Source organism: Eutrema salsugineum, unplaced genomic scaffold (genome assembly GCF_000478725.1).
Source record: "Eutrema salsugineum unplaced genomic scaffold, Eutsalg1_0 scaffold_2, whole genome shotgun sequence".
NCBI classification, from domain to species: Eukaryota; Viridiplantae; Streptophyta; class Magnoliopsida; order Brassicales; family Brassicaceae; genus Eutrema; species Eutrema salsugineum.
The window spans coordinates 14,745,635-14,754,215 of NW_006256829.1; the positions used below are offsets into that span (position 1 = coordinate 14,745,635).

Here is an 8,581-nt window from a genome sequence, read left to right on the forward strand (position 1 = left end):
GACATGCTCCATCGTCTTTTTTATGCCAGATGATGGTGCTCCTGCCTGGAGCAGCTGCTCCACGATCTTCTCTTTTCTTTTCTTTGAGGCAGCGACTGTTGGTGCAACATGGAGTGTCTTTCCACTCTTTAGCTCAATAGCATTCACAAACTCATTCCTGGGATTTTCACCCTTTCCAGGAAGAGTTCCATGTGGTCTCTTCACAGCTTCAGCAGTCTGAGATACTTGAACATCCAGCTTCTTCACATGAGTCCACACTGCTTCATATTTGCCATTCAGATCATTGTACATGGTGTCCACTTTGGCATTGATCTCCATGGATGACTTTTGTTGATTAACCCGCAGCTGTTGTATCAAGTTTTTCAGCTCATCCTGCGAGTTATTTGGGAAACTCGAAGAAGGCTGCAAACTTGTGAAGGGAAACTTCTGCTGATTTCCACCTTGGAATCGGTTCTGGTTGGTGATGAACTGCTTCCCTTGGAAGTTTCTGGAGAAGTTCTTCTGAAATCCTGACTGATTCTGCACTCTTTGCTGCAGATAGACTTGATCCTGCTGGTTCTCAACATTGTTGCTCCTGTAGGACAAATTTGGGTGGCTCCTGAAGTTGTTGAAGCTGTGGTTCTGCACATACCCTTGTCCATTCGCAAAGTTCACCTCCATCTGATCATCATTCTCTGCTTTTACAAACTCTTGGGACAGAGGTGCATCGCCATTCTTATCAGCAAAGTGTACTGATTTCTGGTTCTCCCTCAGCAGCAAATTCACTTTGGCTGTCAGCTCATCAATCTTGTGAGACTCCACACTGTTAACTGCCTTCATCGACCTGTCATACTCTTGATATTTGTTGCTGGAGCTTGCAGCCAAATTCTCAATCAACTCATAAGCACTTGCTTTGGACTTAGTCATGAAGTCGCCATTGCTAGCTGCATTCAGAGCATTTCTGTAATTCCAGTTGACACCATCATAGAAGGTAGCCAAAATCTGCTCATTAGAGAATCCATGGTAAGGGCACTCACGTCAGTACTCTTTGTACCTCTCCCAAGCTTCGCAGAAAGCTTCACCAGGCTGTTGTCTGAACAACGAAATCTTGTTCCTCAGAGATGCAGTTTTAGACTTGGTGTAGAAGTGGTCAAAAAACACTGATCTGCACTTTGTCCAAGTAGTCAATGACCCAGCTGGAAATGACTTCAACCAGCGCGAAGCTTTATCTGCAAGTGAGAACGGAAAGAGCTTGCACTTCAGGAAATGGCTTGGTATCCCGTTTGACCCAGTCGTGCTGTAAATCTCCTCAAAATTCTCGATGTGGTCCATCGGAATTTCGGTAGGAAGCCCATGGAAAAGATGCTGATTCACAAATGAGATCAACTGAGGTTTGATCTCAAAGTCTTGCCTCTGAGTCGCTGGATGAGCAATCACAGCTCTGTTTTGGTAAAAAGCATGCAGATTGTCTTTATCTCCAATGGCAGACTGTTGCTGCTCCCTGTCTTGCTGCGCCTTCTGAAGCTGCTCCAATTGCTGTCGAAGTTGTTGTAGTTCGACAGCCATTTCATTATTGTTTCCTTGATCGCCCACGTTGGCTGAATTAGGCCTTTGACATCTGTTTTCTCGCTCTACTCTTGCAAGCTCGGTGTTTGACAAGGTAACCAGATCCTCGGTGCAGTTTCTTCTTGTGGACCTTTTTGTCTTGCACCTGAAACACACACAGACAAGAGAAAAAGAGAGCAAGTTAGTAAGGTCTTAGTCTGAATTTCTAACCAAGAATCAAAGGTAACGAATTGGTCCCCGGCAACGGCGCCAAAAATTGATTCAACTTAGATTTATCTCCTAGTTTCTACTGCAGTAGAACAGCTTGTAATTGTAATATAAAGGATTCGAAATCCAGAGGACAAATGCTACTCTATGACTCTACGAGGACTGAAAAAAATCTAAGAGAAAATATAATTTGATTGTGACTTTAACGACAAGTAAAAGCAAACTACAAACGATTTGAATTCAAATTAAAACAAGCACTAGACTAAGGAAATTCGCAGGAGTTCCAGAGATAAGATTCAGATGATTATACAGGGCACAGTTTAAACGCAAGTCTCGAACTCAAACATAAATGTATACCGACCCACTGTCGTGGCACCGATAACTTTGTCTAACAACCTAAATTCTAAACTATCGTTTGAACCTAAAAAATTGCAGACAAGCATTAACAATCAGATTTGATCTGTTCACGATTTGACTTAACATCAACTGTCGTTGGCTAAGGACAAATCGCTCACCAAAGTTTGTTCTAGCAACCTATTACACTTTTGATGAATAGATTAACCTAAAATCGTAAATTGAGTGATCAGTTCAACCAAAGCGTTAAGTTCAACAATGGTGAAGACAATCGATGTTAAGCCCTATTTGTAGCCAATACTCTAACTCATGAAATCCTTTGAAAACCTTAATCTAGCTAAGAGATCTACTCAGACATGGAAAAAAGAAACACAACAAAAGATGAAAAGGAATTCATGAATAAAAACTCAGAGATATCAAGAGGGTTCAGAATTCTTCTCAAGTGTAGCAGAGATTCTTCTCCCGAATCTTACAAGCAAACTCCAAAAGTCTAGAAAATTGTAAAAGAAAGCGTAAAAGAAATTCTGTAAAACATGGTTCTCTTTTTGAGGCAGCTCTAGTCTTTTATTCGCTTCCTGCATCCCAGAATTAGGTAAAAATCGTTTTCCTTATTTTTCTCCAGGCGGTTGGAGCAGGTGTTCCACAAAAGGGCTTAGTTGGGAGCAGGTGCTCCCGAGCAAGAATGGTCCAACTGTGTGTAAATTGGCCTCTTTTGCTCAGCTTCAACTCCTTTTTGTACCAAAAGCTCCAGTTGCTCCAATCCTCGCCTAAAGCTCCCTAGATACCTGAAACAACCTGAAAAAGACTCCAAAGACTCCTAAAAAGATTGGTAAACACGGGTTAGAATGAGCCAAAATCGCCACTTATCAACCATATCAACGGTCTCTTCCGGAGATCATCCTCATATATTTTCTCCTTTTTAGATGGAAGATCATAGTTGGAACCAAAGTAGTCTATCACGTTTCTTACGTGCCATAGACTCTTTATTGATAATTCATCATTCAGAGACATTCTTGGAGCATTTTGAGCTAGAATTGAAATTTTCTTTCATTGTATGTCTGACATTTACATATGACTTATCCTTTGAACTTCAGGTTCAAAATCATTTATACGAGGATCCATAATGATAATTCATTTCAAAGAATCTCATTCAATAGCTCTTCCATACCAAAACATGGAGAAATTTCACCATTGTTGATCTTGCCGTCTTCTAGATCGCTTTATAAATTATCTATAAAACCCATTTTAAGTGTGAACATAATCTTCAAGATGTTCTACTATTTTTGATATGAGATTCTTTAATTCTTCCCCTCGAGATGATGATACTTCAAGTTCAAAATGAATCCAACTTTATGACCAAAACATATCCAAATAACCTATCTTTGGGCCTTGTATTATGCATCAAATCCTTTAGTGATCTGAGGAGATATCTACTATATGATTATAAACCAACCATAAATTTGATCTGAGGAGATATAGTTTGCCATAAAAATAGGTTCGAAGAAGGCATCGTCTACCATCCTAACTATAGTATATAAACATAAACAGATTGAACATAAATTAAATCTTATCTTTTCTGTATAGAAACGGATCGTGAGACGATCGGATAACGTATTATAAACTATAAATTATAAATATATGTATATAAAGACTGAGTTAGAAAATCACAGGTAGTAGAATGTTGACTTTTGGATGAAATTGACTTGGTTGGGATCAAAGAAAGGATGAAATATGTGTATGTTTTGTATATATGAATATGAGAGAGAGAAAGAGGCGAGAAAGGAAACGTGAGCGTAGAGAAAACAATTTCTATTATTGATGTTCTTCTCTTCTTAGCCTTAAGTACATTAAATATAACCAAAGTTACCGACTTACTCAAGTCGGCGAAAGAAACTTCAAAGTACAAGTAAATATTAAACTTATTCAAATGGATAATTATCTTCTAACACATTTATATACTTTGTTTGTTATCTAGACACTATTTATTACTCCCTCTCGTTCACTGTAGATGATATTTTGGGAAAATAATTTGTTTCAGATTAGATAATGTGCAATTGATCTGTTTTTTGTTTTGTTTTTTAATTATTTATACCCATTATATCCTGCATATTGTTTTATCATTTGTTGATGTTTCTTGGTAGACTAGTTGGCTCACCGTCAGAGCGCGGACCGCGGGGTTTCAAAATTTTGTTGAATTAATTATGTGGTACTAAAACCATTTGGAAACACTTGTTTTTTTAAATATATAAAATTCATTGTCAAAAGCTCTTAATCATGATCATCGATTCTGATCAACATATATTGCAATATATCCGATTTTTTTCAACACTCTTCGTATAGTAAATGTGTAGTTAAAACTTGATTCACTTGTAAATGTTTAATTTGGTGAGATAATGCATATATGTGCTGAAGACTGCAGAATAAAGCGCCTGTCTGCTAGTCTACCTATGCCCTTGTGAAATTAATTTTTTTAAGAAAGAAATGAAAAAACTTTTCTGATGGTATGCCTCTCCGAATCTCACCTTACTGAAAAAAACCACATGATTTGTAAAAACCTTTAGGCAAATAGTCTAAAACAAATCATAAGAACACCTAAAAAACAACCATTATTGAAAAATGTAAAAAAAATATTATGTTGCAAACCGAATAAAATTTATAGAAACATTTGAGACATACATGATAAAAATAAAACAAACTTTAAAAAGTAAACACGATCCAAAATTAAATATCTAAAATGCAATAGTAATTAAGTGTATGAAACTCACAAACCAACTAAATTAAGACAAACACGAGTTTCACATAATCGTTTTTCATCTTCTTTTTTTCCTACAATTTACCATTTTGGTATTTCTTCTTTGTTGTCTTTTCCTTATTTCTTTTTCATATTCTTCCACATTTATTTCTCCTTCTTCTCTCACGTCTTCTTCTTCGTTTTCTTTCAATTATATGTACCTTGAAAATTTAACTCTCTATCCCCTTTCTCTTTCTCTCTCCATCCCTCTATCCTCTCTCTCTCTCCATCTACATATCGCTGAAAGCATTAACTTAATTTCTCTTTCCTTTCTCTCTCTTTATCCTCTCCATCCATTTGTCTTTCCCTCCATTCCTCCTTATCATTCTCTATATATCTCTCTCTATCTCTCCTGCCCCCTCTCTTATTTCCACCCTCCATCCCTCCCTCCTCCAAAATTGTTTATATCATACAATTGAGATAACTACATTTAAAGTACGACTCTATCTCCGTAGCTCCATCCCATTCTCCTTCCATATCATACTTTTAAAGTATGAAGTGTTTCTGATTAAAAAAATTGGAACACAAAGGAAACAAACTAATAAAGATTTAATAACAATCAATTATATGTACCTTGAAAATTTAACTCTATCCCCTTTCTCTTTCTCTCTCCATTTCTCTATCCTCTCTCTCTCTCTCTCCATCTACATATCACTGAAAGCATTAACTCAATTTCTCTTTCCTTTCTCTCTCTTTATCCTCTCCATCCCTTTGTCTTTCCCTCCATTTCTCCTTATCATTTTCTATATATCTCTCTCTATTTCTCCTCCCCCCTTGATGCGAGCAAAAGCGGGGTTTGTTGTTTTCGTTTTACTAAGCTTCAGGTTTTAAATTTATAATCCCTAAATGTCTGCAAGTGCACAGATGTGCGCTGTAGTACTTAGGGTATCGATCCACAGAGACTTAGTTGTTTCAGTACGAATTCGCGGCTACGCTTAAATCATATTAGAACTAAACGGTTTGGGTTTTGGTTTTGGGTTTTGGTTGTCACTAAATCTAAACTAGAAAGCAAAACAAGCAAAAGCATTTAAGAACAAAAGCAACTAAAGCAAATAAAAACGAAAGCAAGTGCAAGCAAGTAAAAATCGGTTATGAATGAAAACAAGTAACAAGCGAATAAAAGCAGAATGGAAATCTAAGGTTGTAAGCAATGAAAGAAAAACGTTGGGGCTCAAGGGGTTTCGCAGGGGTTCATGGTCTATGCTAAGTCGATTTTAAACATATGATAAAGGTAATCAACTACATATGTTCTAGAACTCGAGACACAGAAGTATGAATAGCCTACTTTCGCAGCACTAAACAACTATCTCTCGCAACCCTGATCAGTAGGTTTCCACTCTGATCCTGAAAGGGAGAAGATGCAATAGCAAAACAAGACTCATCGACATTCACAACTCAACTACAGGTAGGTTTCCACTCCTATAGAAGAATTGCTTGTTTCACCCTAGTTCAGACAATCAATGAAAGCTTTCGCAACATATCATATCAGATCGGCTTCTAAGTGGCCAGCAAAGAATCACGCAGTAAGATTAAAGGCAAACGAAGAACATCTAGAAGATTAATAATCCTAAATCTATCGATTCATAAGCAAAGACACATGAAATTCCCTTTGAACAATCCCTTTAAACCCAACTGGGTAACTACTCAAACATATTGTAAACAATCATCGCAGAGTATTGAAAGTGCAGGAAATTAAAAAAAAGAGGGAAGAAAAACGAAGAACGGGTGCGACGACGGAGGTGCGATGATGCTCTCCAGCGGCGGCTCCTCCTCCTTAAAACGGTGGCCTCCTCTTTAGGGTTCCACACAAACTCTCTCTCTCTCTCTCCTTTCTTATGTCATCTCTACCTCCTTTAGGAATTACCTAAAGGGGGTATTTATAGCTTCTGGGGTGGTTGTGGACACTTAGGACTTCAAAAATAACGAAAGGAATTGAACTGGGCTTTAATTAAGTCGTCGGGAAAGTGAACGACCAAGTTCCGCGGTTGCGGTGGCTCTACCCGCGGGAAAATGGGTGTTGGCCGCGGTCCCGGCACATGCTCTCTTCCGGAACTGCATTTTCTGTCATTCTTGCATCGGGAGTATCTGAAGATCTAACCGTTGGATTGTCTCCAAACCAAGTGCATTAGAAAGCTGGTTGGATCCTCTATGTTTTCTCAAGTTTTGGGGGTGATCAGACGGTGAGAAGATATTCATCGCTTGTCATACTTCTGACCGTCTGCATTTATCCAAAATTGCTCATTTGTTCCAAATTGTAAATCTTTTGCCCAAGTTTCCTGTAAAGTCTTTTGAAACTCTAAAACATTGAAAAAAATTTAAAAAACATTGAAAACAGAGTTAAAACACCTGCATAAGACATAATTATAATCCATAAAAGTGGTCAAAATACGGTGTTATCAACTCCCCCAGACTTACCTTTTTGTTTGTCCTCAAACAAACTTAAGTCAGGAAATTTTTTTTTGAAAATCGCAGGAACTAAACAATATCTCAGTGACCGTCCTTCTAAACCAAAACTTATCGTGAAACATCTATTTGAATCTAGTCTAGAAAATTCTCACCAAAATACAAGCAAACTAGTCCGTTAATCCGTCATGCGAAAATCTACACACTTAGATCTAACTTCCAGTCAACTAGCTCTCTACATTCATTAAGTATAGTAGTGAATTCTCATCAAAGACATTATTCAGAGTAGACGGCGTTTGGCATTAAGGCTATTTAAGTGGTGGAGCTTAGATGTTTAGGGTTACCTGAAGAATATGGAGGATGCAAGATATTATGCAAAACCGCAAGAGAGAGAAGGACCTGTTGATGACCGCAGATTTTCAGTCACTTCTCCTTTGCCAAATGTTGCTGCATAATCTTCCTCTTTTGTTGTAAACAGCTGTTCCCCCAGACTTAGATCTTTTGCGAGAATCATAAAGATAATCTCCAAAACTCCATATAATCAGATCAAGCTTGCCTCAAGTATAAAATTCGATCCTCCTAGACTCTCTAAGGTTTTAATTTCCTCTCCCTTCATATTTTTCTTTTCTTTTTCGTTTTTTTTTTTTTTTTTTTTTTGTTTAATAGAGGAAACAACCTTTTATAGAGAGAAAGTCTAAGAGACGAAATTGTACCAAGATTTTGAAGTTTTTCCAAAGGCAAACTGAATTTTCTCATTTTGTTGAATCATTCCAATGAAATCGCAGGCCTTCGTCTTCAGTGACTGAAAACCGCGTTAATCCTCTTTCTCTCGACGTTTTTGCACATATCTGCATATAGAACAATGAAAAACAAGAATGCATGTGGTTTGAAAGAGCTTAGGTTCGGTGGGGAACTAGCTAAAGATGAACTAGCCATTCAGGATCAACAAAAAGTGGTAAAAAGATAAAGAAGTCCTGAATGTATGATTCTTTTCCCTGATTTAATGTTTCAATGAGAAAATTATGTCAAAATTAAGTCCAGATAAAATGAGCTAGTATATCCTGTCAGAAAGAATCTCCATGAATAGAAGTCCTCTGGTGGGATTTCGTAATGCAAGTACTTAGCTACTGCCTAGTCTAGGCCTAAATCACAAAAGAGCAAAAAACGAGGAAATAGCGTAGAAGCACACTGGTCTAATTCATCATAGTAATGTTTACTGTGTTCCTGGTTTGAAAACTTTTTGAAAAACATTTTGAAAAAATCATTTTTGAAAAATTTTAA

General features: G+C 37.4%; 1 non-coding gene across 1 annotated transcript; it reads left to right on the forward strand.

The window, feature by feature from the left end:
* The first annotated feature begins 994 nt into the window (after positions 1-994).
* On the forward strand, positions 995-1,101 carry LOC112086937. The gene has a single exon (XR_002899791.1). It is a non-coding gene; the product is annotated as a small nucleolar RNA R71 (small nucleolar RNA).
* The last annotated feature ends 7,480 nt before the right edge of the window (positions 1,102-8,581 follow it).